Below are 12847 nucleotides of genomic sequence, written 5' to 3' on the forward strand. Positions count from 1 at the left end.
AACCAGGTATATTTTGTGTTTATTTTTATCGCTTTCCAGGGTCAAGTTCGCGTGGAAAGTTGCAAGGCAAATAATATTGAGAGACGGGACGGGATAATTGCATTGAAACAAGTGAGACTAGCCGGCAAAGCGGTTTCCATGGATTTGCACAGACCAAATGAAAAATCAATAAACCCGTCTGTCTCTCTGTCTGTCTGCGCGCGCTTGGTTCAATCCAATTGGAAGCTGGTCGATGGTTTGTTAGAGGGAAAAGCTGTCTGCAATCACAATTAAAATTGTTAATTGAATTTGCCTTTGAGTTTGGTTTGGGTTTGAATGGGGTCTGCCCACCAAGGGGTTAAGGGTTAAGGCCGGAAGGTCTGTGCGATTTTCACGTAGGTGCTGTACTCATGGAAGAAAAAATAAAAGCAACGAATTAAAGATATACACTTGATTTAGGATTAAAATCCCTTTTTAATTAAGTGTGCCTTCGTCTCTGCTAACTTGTATTTTAATACTCCCCCAAACTATATCAGTATAAACTCAATTCCTCACTTAATATTTAGCTATTCTTATTGTCCTGACTTAAGAACATCCTTTTGATTTAATAGCGTCTTTTTGCAGTTTAAAACGAGGAAACCGACGGACAGTCCGTCTGAGCCGGGATTGCCACTTGGCGCCAGACAACATTATTCACAATTCACTTAAATAAATAGCCCCAAGAGAGGTTGGCAAGACATACACGTACATAGCCACGACAATGGCAACTTGTGTTCAGCGCTCAACTCGTCTCCAGTTTGTATTTTATTCTATTTTTATGCCGCAGTGAAGACAAACAGCAGACACTTCTATTCCTCGACCGCGAATTTCTCGGCTCTCTGCTAATGGCAGCAAATTAAGTCTCCTCCAAGATCCAAGATCCGAGATCCGGCGAGATCCTCGCCATATAGCATGGTCTGGTGGGTGAGTAAGTAGATATGCTGGCGGTATATGGGTTTGGGCTTGGGTTTGGGTATGGAAATGGGGCCTGGGGACACGTGTGCGTGGGTGACACACACGACGCCGTCGGGTTCCAAGAGTCGTAACCAAGTCATTGTCATTCTTTATTGTCCTGTTGCGCTTTTAGCTCATTTTGGCTTTGTGCTGGCTGCCAGTTGGCCAGCCTTTGCCTTTGCCTTTGCGTCGGTGTTAACAAATTTATGAAGTTGCTATTGCCAGTTGCCAGTTGCTATTTGCTCACGCCCCGCGGCCAAAGTCCAATTCACGGCGGTCTGCAGTCATGAGTTGTTTACTCCATTCGTCTGACAATCGAATAGAGTGGAGTGGAGGAAGGTGCCCCCCAAGATTCTTAACTCGGCTCAGAATTCGATTTCCGCTCGGTGTCACTTTATTTTCGGACAGCTCCTCATGTCAGCCGCTCATTTGCTTATCTGCCACTCAAAGAGTGCTTTCAATATACTTATACTTAATATTTCATGTGTGTGTTGTGTGTTTTCCGCAATCAAATCGCCGCATAATGCTGACACACCCAGCCGGATAGAGACCCCGAGAGTTTATTGAAGTAAGGTAAGTTCCCATTTAAATTTGCTATTCATCATATTGATTTTACGGTATAGCTTCTATAAGTAGAACGACATTTCTTTGGCTGCTAAAGATACAGGGAGTTGAAAAAGACTATGATTAACGGAAAACCATTTACACTTAAGGTGAACCAAGATACAGGTTCTTATTTCAGGTAATTAAAAGATTTGAGTTATGTTTGTCTCCATTAATGATGAGAATTCTTTGCAGTTAAAACACAGATGATTCACACAACTAATTTCAACTTAATTATTGGGTTTGGGTTCAGCAATTCCTCATCACTTCACTTAAAGAAGCCCCACTGTATCTCTTTAATTGCCAAATTAATTGTGCGTTGTGCGTGACTACTAATGCCTCAAAAAGAAAACAAACAACATAATTCTTTATGTGTTTGCCAAATTGATTTGCATTAAATGTATATCCCTCCCGATTTACAGAGTGTCACAGCCAAACCCTCGACATCCATGAAAGGTACATACATAGGTACCACTCCCCGTCGAGTGTTTGTCCGGACAATTAAACCATTAAATGCATTTTAGAATGCTTTAGAAGCGCTTAATGAGCGCTGCAGATGAAAAGAGGCAGTTCCAGCAAACTGCAAGCCGGCTACGTGTGTATTTAACCAAAAATGTTCGAATCGTCGGAACGTTCGTGCAGCGGACAAAGAGAGTGTTCCTCTGACTTACTCTCTATTGGACCAAAATGTGGCACGTCCATGGTTCCTAGACTGCAGCATCTGTGCCAAAAGAGAACTCACTGCTGCATCCAGACAGAGGAGTCTGGTGTGGATTGATCTTTCGCTCGGCGGTTGAGGCGGCTTCAAAGACTCAAAGGGGCCGCCGTGCTAGCTCTTATTGAAAAGCGTTTAGGCCGGCAGTGACGTGAGAAAAGAAGAAGAAGATTGCCGCCACAAAATGGACACATACAACACACCAACCGGCGGCATCGATGGGCTTCCAAAATAATCAATTACCGGCGAAATCCGAAAACCAAAGGTGTCCAAAGTGAAAGAAACCTCGAACCCAGATAGATCGTCGTGTGTGGGAAAGTGGTCAGAGTAAAGAGTAGTAGGTTCTAAAAAGCTTTTCAAATGGCTTAGAAAAATCCCAGATTCCCTCCACACTCTCCCATCAATTCACACCTTCCACGTTCCATCTATTAATTTGACCCCAAATTCAAACGATTGATAAACAATCGGCCAACGTAAACAAGAAATTACTTATGAAGAATATATATATGTTTATGAGCCACAAATACACAGTTGAACCATTATGAACTTCTTTGTTCTGTTTGCTTATTTTAAAAGCATGGAAAGGCTTTTAAATTTTCGTTTACACTTTAAATAATGCGCAGAGGCTCAAAGCCAAGAAGTTTCGCCCGGAAAAACTGTCAACACAGGGGAAGGAAGTGCAAGAGAGAGATCATTCTGCGCATTCAAATGAAACACATCAAATCATTATTACTTAACCAGTTTCATTTGGCCAGCTGAGAGGCATCGATGGTTATGTCAACAGGCATCAGGCAGCATCTCTGCATGCAAACAAATCTCCGGCTTTTAGCCGTAAATACTCGTATTTTCACTTTCAGTTGCAAGGCACAAAAAATGAAAATAACAGCAATAAAATGGTGGCGGTTGCGGAAACAAAACAACAACGAAAGTTGCCGCACCACCATCGCCGAATAAAAAAAAAACAAAAAACATCCTTTTTGACCAAAAGGCCAGGCTTTTGGCCAAAAACCAGTCGTAGTCGGCGTCGTTGTCCACTTGAAGCGAGAGCCTCACACTGACATTTCAGCCGGCAAAAATTAAGAAAGGAAGCTGATTTGTTTTATTGAATATGGAATACCCTTACAGGATAATTACTAAGATATACATACCAAGTAGGTTCCAAGTTCATTCTAGGTTTAAAGCAAGAAGAATTGGAATTGTAGTCATTATATTTGGATGACAAGTTTTGATAACTTATACAACATAGCAACTAAGACTATATAACAATTGGCAATGTATCTTCCTTATCAAATCGTTGACTGTAATTAAAATACCCCCTTTTGGGTTAGTGTACGAAAAAAATGCAAACTGTAAGCAGCGGAAAAACCCGCTCGGTTGGGGCCAGGCTGTTACATGTATTTGCTGGCCAAAAAAACGCGTTTCAACCTCAAAACGGACGCGGCGTGGGGCACACGTGTGACATTCGATCTGGGGACTCGATATTGCACCGGCTGCTGCCTTTTGGCTGATCGCTGATTGGTGATCGGTGAAAATATTCCAGCTATTTCCACGCGGCTGCTGCTGCTGCTGCGTTTCGTTTTGCTGGTTAACAAATACTTAATGCGATTTACAGTTGGGTTTTTTTCTTCATTCACCGAAGAGCCAACCCGCCAGCCTGGTCAATCATCTTTCACACGGCAGCATGTTGGGGCAACACCAGTTAGCGGTACAATGTCAGCAGTAAGAGGAGGAGAGACGACAGAGTCTGGCCAAAACGTGTTCTGGCACACTCCGGCGGGGCGCGTTTTTCACGCCGCTGTGCGAACCCAGAAATACGCACGACAAATGTCGGCTAAAACCATGTAAGACAAATATTAGGCGAGAGAGGTGTTGCTGCCACCAACTTTTCTGGCCATTCTGGCCAAGGCGTAGAGAAAAGAGAACCAGCTGGGGAGCTGGGGAGCTGGGAACTGGGAGCTAAGAGCTGAGAGCTCTCTGAGCCGGCTTTTGAATGGAATTTAACCCAGTTTGCTTTCTTCTTTCGCGCCGTCTTCATTTCTAGCCAACTTGCTGGCTGCCTGCTTTTCAGTTTAGTTGTTTTGGGCGTCAGGGGCCGCTCTAAATGGCCTTTATTGCTATGGTCAGTTATAACGAGGCAATGGAGAGACAGGTGACTTTGTTTGGATATTTGCATGGCACACGGAACGGGTTTAATGGGGACTCCAGCCGGGTTTGCTGCACGCCATGCGAAAGTCGAAAGAGTTCGAGTCAAATTCCCGAGTTCATCATTGCAAATTAAGATGTTCCAAAATTAACCCTGACTGACAACGGGATTGACGTATTGTCTCGAAATATATTTAGACCTCATCATGCTTTGACAATTATCGGGGGTCATATATAAATAAACCAATAATCAGCATTATTGGTATTATAATTTAATGGTTAATCTAATCAGTTAGCGCTTGAGTTTCGGGCCAATCTTATCGCGAAGCTATGGAAAATTCAGGTACACCAGGGTGAGTACCTATAAAGATGCATCAATGAGAGGATTTGGGTTTCTGGGGAATTAATAAGCCACAAGCCATGGGATCCATAAACATTTACGAGTATAGTGGCGGCAATAGCGGAAAACAATTGCAGATAAAAACTAAAGCCAGCCCCCAAATAGCAAAGATATATAACTCTATCTCCATCTCCATCCTCTATATTATGTGTTTTGGCCACAAAACAGAGTCGTTAACAACGAAGCGGCGAAAAAAACCATATGAGCTCAAGTGCCGTTTTAAGCGATTTCGAATTTGGTTTTCATGTGAAACGAGCGGAATTACTGGCGTTGCACCTTGTGCATTCACACCATCACTTTTTCCCGGTGGATTTGTTGGATTCAGTGGGCGGACTATTGCAACCAGGAAGTGTCCGTTTGAGGAGCTCAAATCAAAGAATTTTTACAGAGATGTGGCAAGCTGCAAATTATCAAGATACAGTTGCGGATTTATGCAACCTTTTATTGAACTTGTTGCGATATATGGACTTGGACTCGAAACTCGAACCGAGATGATTATTATTGTCTTTTGGCCTGGCTTTTTTAATTGTTAACGGAAGCTTTGAAGCAGTTATGCAAATGCTTTTTTTGCTTTTGTTTTTTTGGCGGTTGCCTCCTGCTTGTGTTGTTTCACCTTTTCCTTTTTGTGGCAAATGTGTTTAACAAAATTTTATTTCGTGTTGAGCAAATAATTTAACAAGTAAAATGCTGTTGTTGCCGGTGGATGTTGCCGTGGCAGGAAGCAACAGCTGCAACTGCAACACCAGCAACAACTCACGCATATTGCACAACTTTTAGTGGGAGGCGGATGAGGTGGTAGTGGTGGGTGGGTGCTGCCATTTTTTAAACAACAGCAATTATTAGCTGTTAGTTGTAGGCAACATGGAAATTCGATATCAAATTGAAAAGCTGGGTACGAGATGGATGAATAGAAGGAGGAGGAGGAGGCGGGTACAATTAACGCATACCGAACATGCGGAAACTGCACATCTCGCGGTGTTGGATTTATCAGTCAGCGAATAGTAACAATAATAATAATAATAACAAACATTGCATAATAATCGACTCAAATCTGACAAGGAGGAGGCCTCGTCTCACTATCAGCCTTCGGGATCACCTTCAACAACACAGTTCATTGCACGTTCGCCTCCCTAGGGGTATATGTACTATATACTAGGTATAGTTTAATGGCCCGTGTTATGTCACATCTTATTCCATTCCACTCCACAGTAATGCCATTCTCACGATCTAGGACTCGCCTTTAATGACAACGAACGACAGCAAACTTTACGATTACACGACGATCATAAAAAACATTCAAAATCGAACACGTTCTACATATTGAATTATAAGACACAATGTCACAATAGGAACAATCCAGCCATCATGTGGGATGACTCGGCTGGTTACAGATCACAAACGGGAATGGGGTTTTTGTTCGTGAATGCTCCTCTTTCCCACTCCTCGGAAATTAATAAACTGGAATCGAGGTGGACGACGACGACGACGTGCCCGTGTTATGGCTTCAGAATAATAGTGTTTGCTTAGGTGAGGCGGCGGCACGACAACAAGACATTCTTTGGATTTCGATTGGGATTCGAATTGGTTTGAACCTGATTTGTTTATGGGCTAGCCCATGCATAGTTCCCTCTCTCCAGATCCCAGTCGACGACCAAACGACCCCCTGCCATGATTGAAAGCCACATTACCTATCTGCAGACTCAAACCCGAAGGTCATAATTATTTGTATTCTTTGTGGGTATCAATCATCATCGGTGGAATGTTGTGCTGAAATGTGCTATATACTTTATCGAGGTAATGACTTAATAATTCTCCTAACAATCTATATATATATTAGACTGATTTATAGTGCTCTGCCGTCACTATCTCTGTCGCACTTCACCTCTATTTGTGTACTTTGCCTCGCTATACGGCACAATAATAAAATTAAAAGCCGCTTAACTTGTTTACTTTTGCATCAATGGCATGGCAAAAGACATAATAAATGGGTTAAGCAAACACATACACTTGCAGCGACGCACCTAAAACAAGCAGCGTCATTAAGGCGACGTATGTGATGTAGTTTTTGGGCTACAGATACACCTATAATAGATACAGATACAGGTGAGCACTATTTCAGCGATCTAAGATTGTAGATACGCGTACTCACGCAACGATTGCATAGGAGCCACGGTTACGGTGCTTTTAATTTTCAGTTCCGAGGGGGGAAACATTTATATACATATTTACCCCAAGGTAGTTCCGCAAAAAAAAAACTCTGCTACCAGTTAAGTTTTTAACGGAATAACCTTAGAAAGTGTTAGATATACTAGTACTCTCTACTCCACATGGTTGACTTTTTATTGCCTGACTCATGACGGGGGGGAGATAAACTCATAAATTAAATTAAAATAAAGCCAAGTGCACTTTTATTTATATCCGTTCGCATGATGCAATCAACAGCTCCAACGGTTTTTAAATACATAAAAACCACCTACAGCTGGGAGGGGAGAATGTGCATTCTTTTTACGACTATAAACAAGAGTTTACTACGATTTTAACGGTGATTAATTAAGTAAGGATCTTACGTGGAACGAGATAAATAGAAGATTGCTTAATTAAATGGTAACATCAAGGCTCTAAATCAAACTCAGATCCCATAGGATCTTACGTGGAACGAGATAAACAGAAGATTGCTCAATTAAATGGTATCATCAAGACTCAAAATCAAACACAGATCCCATAGGAAGCATTCTATAATCTACACTTTACTAGTTAAAAACTCGAATTAAATGTCATAGAAAACATGAACTCGATATCTTGTTTGCTGTTTATGAGTTATAATTTAATCTTCAAAGCAATTAAATGGATAAAATGTAACACAAAATCAATTAATGACGTCTTGTTGTCAGCAGCAGCAGCAGCAGCAGAGTATCGACAAGCAAACTGTGCTAAATACCAGAAATGAAATAAAATAAAACAAAAAAAGAAGGAAAACCGCACACAAGACAGTAGCAGACTGTTAATTGGATGTGGCGACTGGCAATCGATAGGTGGAAGTGGAGGGAAAGAATAGAACCGCATTTTCAAGTACATCGGTACGTCAGCGGGGAGGATTAGGGGTGGCACAAACGCCATTATTTGACCTTAGAGCCAAATTGATCAAATTGCCAATTGATAGAAGAAGCCTTTTGGCTGAAAGAGGCACTTTTATATCAAGTCCCAGAGTTGTGGGACGGCGCCTGCCTATCCCTTCCTCCACCATATAACTCTTTTGATCAAATATGCACACCAAGTAGTAAGTCATACGATTTAATTGCTTTTATCGCAGACATCAGTCACCACCGTCAATTAAATTAGAAATCCCCTCCCTTGAGTGGGATTTCGATGTGGATGAGGCGATGCATTTGGCCAGTTGTGACACGTCCCTGCGATTAAAATCAACATAAAGTCCAGACGACGACACACGCTTTCCGCTGGATTTCCCCCTGTTTTCCCCCCTCCCGTTTTCACTAAATGACAACCACGAGCACTTCCGTTTTCCAATGCTTTTCACCAAGTGCGACGACGCACTCGCAGCGGTTTGTTTGTCGTGCGTCCCAGTCGCCTCCTTTTCACCGGTTGCCCCAAGCTAAGCCAGAGGGATCCAATCAAGACGCCTCTATCCTGGTCGCATGTTGCCCATAAAAGGGACAACTGGCACTGGCATGCTGCTGGCGATTAGCACGGGATGCCAGGCGAAAGGGTTTTCGCCTCCCTATTTGGTTAGTGAAAATTTACGAAACTAGATGGAGGAAAAGCTGGTCGAAGGTGGTAATACCCTTGCTCTTAAATCCTCATACAGAACCAAAGCCCAAACTAGAATGCATGTGGCAATTTAAATGCATAGTTGTTAAGCATCTTGCTATTAAAGAGTCTTTGATAAAACCAAGCTTAAGCTTATAAAATCCTTGTTCAGACAACTAATGGTTAAGTCCCTAAAGTACTAGTCTCTATAATCCCTTGAAACTATAGTTCAAGAAGACTTGAAAACACTCTAATTGGTTGGACCTCGGTTACACCCAGACTGGAAGAAGGGTATACAAAAAAGAGAGAGTTCAGGGAGTCATTCTGGCCACGCAATTTCCATACCCGGACAAAAAGCTAAACTTTGTCGGCTTGTTAAGTGCGATCGGGTACGAAATGTAATTGGTTTGGCGCGTTAATAATCAATTGGCGTTTACATTTTAAATGTGGCATGCCGCTGCCAAGGATTGGCGGCTTTTCTCGTTTGTTCTCCCAGTGAGACGACACCGAGGAATGCCAGCCAGGCCAAACGGAGACCGTACACCGAAACTCTTCTCTCCATTGAGATTGTGGCGACGTCTCGGCTTCTTTCCTATGAGCCGCCGTCTGTATGCCCTTGATGTGTAGTGCCAGCCACATGGTGTCTCTACCTCGGACACAGTAGCCAGTCCCGACGATCTCCTCACCCGAATCCCGGCCAGAGTTGGATCTGTCTGTCTGAGTGTGTGTGTGCAACTCATGTCAAGTGGGCTGGACTGGACGGCGGCTACACGTGTCGCCCAACGTCAACGCCATCGACCAACGTTGGACATCGAACATCGCCATCGTCAGCACCCAACTCGTTCTAATCGAAGCCGGATCGTATTACACAGAGGGAAAAATGTCTTAAGTCGGGGATACAAAAACCCTAAGCTAGCTTACATAATTCCCAGAAGGAAGTCATTATGTATTAAAGATAGTTTTTCCTAACTTCTGATCACTTTCGAAACTGGTTCTTGAAGAGTATTTAAGATTTACTTTATGTTAGTAGTTAAGTTGTTAGTGCAAATATTAACTGGAATTATTCAGAACAAGGCTAATAAGCCTTCTATAAATATTCTTATATCAGGAATTTTATACCTAATCTTTAGAGGCAAGTTGACGCTGCTGTACGTTTAGTGATTCATTTGCAAAAGAGGCTTAATATATTAGACCTACGTAAAATGCTTATCTAAAAACCAGATAAAGGTTTGTTTTAAATTAAACATTAGCCCGAGAATGCTATTTATAACCCAAGTTATTTGATAAGTTAAAATAAAATATGCAAACTATGCTATCTGATTTTAAAAATCTGTTGAAATTTACAAGCTTCATCCTCGATTTCAATCCGAGTTTGTTCTGAGTGCAGAAACCAGTTGGACTGGATCGATTGGTGGCGTTTCGAGCCCAAGTCTATCAATCAGTGGCTCGTTTAGGAGGTGAGTGAGCCATGGGCAGCACATACTTGAGCTGGGCATTTTGCTGAAATAGCTTTTTAATTGTCGCAAATATTTATAGGAAATTTCTCACGCACAGCCTAGAGTCGATCGAACGTGTCTCAGTTACTCACTCGCAACATTCGTGCGATTAATTCCAAGGATTTGGCAATAAGGAACAGTGTATGAATGCTTACCTGAAAAACAGAGAGAAGGAGAAAAAATAAAGCGTTTATTAATATTGTGTGTGGTGGCAATGAACTTAGCCTATCCATAAACTGTACTGAACAATCTACTTTTGATAATTAAATTGTGCGCATAAATTATATTGTAAACAAACAAACAAAACACACAAAAAACAGCAACTGCAAACGCGCTCCATATAAAGAAAGCAAAGGAGAAAAAACAGAAACATAAAGAAACACAATAAACAATTTAATTACGCATCGTTTGCGCATCGAGTGCGGTACACAAAAGTGAAATGCAGCTATATAGGCACTCAAAAAATTAATAATCGCACTTGGCCAAGGCGCAACAAAACAAACAAAACAAAGACATGGCCCACAACAGTTGGCTGCACATTTGAAATTGGCCAAAGCCTCGCTTTTAATTTCCATGACTCAAATGTGAGAAAACTCTTCTCCGGCTTCCCCGGCAGTTTAATTCATAAACACGAGGGCAATAAAATACTTTGCATTGGAAAAACCTACGCAGGAGAGCCATTTCTCGGATGTTCCGTTGTCGCGTGTATATAGTACACGATTCCGAAAAGAAAGTGTGCATTATAATTGCTTTGTTTCATATTTTTCCACACCATATTTTTAAGCCGGGCTTTGTCTCTAAAGTATTTCAACTCTTTTTGGCAAATTGCGGCAAATACACATCGAAAGTGATGGCAAGAAAACTTTTCCAAACCGCCCCTCGCGGGGCAATGACAATGAATCGCAGCTACAGCTAAGAGATACGAAGATACAGATACAAAATACAGCAGCAGCAGCAGGAGCAGCACCATCTGCATAGCATCTTGTCTTGTCGTCCATCGTTCAACTTTTACAACTTGCCTCCTTCTCAGTCTCCCAGTGTTTTTATTACTTCATTGCCGGGGCTGGGATATGAATGGTTGAATGATTGGGATAGTTGGATGGGAGTACATGCTGAAATGCCTGCGACATGTCAACTATTTCAAGGCTAAATCAGCGAGGCAGCCGGTCGTGTGTCAACAGAAGAGTGTGTGTGCGAGTCTCACCCTCGCAGAAAGTGCATTGAACCCCGGAGCGGGAATGCATTTGCCTGTCAGTTTGTTAATTGAAAGTTGGTGACAACCAGCAGCAGCAGCCGAGTGTGAGTAATTCCATTCGGATATCCTTCATGAAATGCAAACAGAAAGGCAAACAAACACCAGTGGGCCTCACTAACTAACTAAAAGCAAACTCGCAATCAATTTAGAACAAATAGAACTCTGAGTTTCCCAGGCCCCTTTTGGCGACTCGTTAAAAATGTATCTACACACATATATAGAAATATATTTAACCTGGCCGCACCCTGCCACGAAAAATGTGGCTCATTATATTTCGGTTTTTCTGCTGTGTTTTTCCAATGCGTTCACAAAATAAACAATAATAATAAAGTTGCACAACATATATCTACCTGAACGTGTACGAATTTGAATGGAGGCACAGCGATGATGACGATGTCGCCGTTGCCGCCGCCGCAATCTTATTTGTTATTTGTTTCTTTTTAAATTTATTTAATTTCATACATCTTTTTTGGGGGGCATTTGCTGGGAGCAGCCATCAAGCCGTCAAGCCGTCAGATGCGTTTGTTGCCCCACAAAGCGAACGAGTCTCAGACAGAGCTTAGAAATGCAGCCGAAAAAAAATAATTATTTTCCGCGGCTCTTGGCGCCGTGACAAATTTAAATGAGCACCGTCTTTTTTGGGTGCAGCATTTGGATACTCAAAAAGGAAACCATAATAGCAACAACAAAGAGTTGTAATAATAATATCGCGGTCATATATTAGTAATGTGCTTGGATCGCCGGCGTCTGCCCGAAGCTCTCCGAAATGAATCAATGCAAAACTATGAAATGCATATCGCAATGACAACAACAAAAACCAAGAGTGACAAAGCCATTGACAAGCGTTGCCTGAGGCGCACAGTGTCTCTTAACAATAATTTATTACTTCCCGATTCAACTAAATAACTTAAAGACTTTTAAAAGTTCTGAAAATGCAAATTTACTTCTAGCACGGATCCTTGATCAACAAGGAATCATTTAAAACAAGTAGAAAAGCTACAAAGCCAGCAAAAATGGGTCTAATTGTGCTTAAATTTATGAAAAACTTTAATTAAACAGTGCTGCAGGCAGATTAACAAGAAAATGTTGCCAGAAACATGTTTAGCAGCATCCAAATAAAGATAAATGTTCCCAAAATATGTTGCGGATATTTGTATCTTTCTTTTACCTATGAGTACATTCCTTAATATTCAATATAATATGAATATAATTGTTTATTTACATCATAATGACCAAGTGTATAAATAAATCTTTATCATTTTATTTTGTAGGCTGACTGAAACCAGGGTACGGCGACGCCGGCGATGAATCAACTTCAGAGCGGATGGAGGCAGGGCAACAGCAATCGTTGTCGTGGGGCAATATGCTCAAGGCCTTGTGTCAGAATTTTTATGAATGAATGCGAATGCACACAATTTACACGTATTGAGCGAACGCGCTTAAACGCCCAGCCAATCGCAAAATGCTGACAGATAGCTGGGATGTGAGATCCGCCGAGA

The 12847-nt window shown here is 41.8% G+C and overlaps 1 protein-coding gene across 2 annotated transcripts in view; it reads right to left on the bottom strand.

Annotated features, from left to right (window-relative positions):
• Positions 1–12847, bottom strand: part of cdi (serine/threonine kinase) — a 52231-nt gene that overhangs the window by 16362 nt on the left and 23022 nt on the right. The gene's annotated exons all lie outside the window — the stretch shown is intronic.

Source organism: Drosophila serrata, unplaced genomic scaffold (genome assembly GCF_035046125.1).
Source record: "Drosophila serrata isolate PLE 108 unplaced genomic scaffold, ASM3504612v1 contig_269, whole genome shotgun sequence".
In the NCBI taxonomy this organism is placed as follows: domain Eukaryota; kingdom Metazoa; phylum Arthropoda; class Insecta; order Diptera; family Drosophilidae; genus Drosophila; species Drosophila serrata.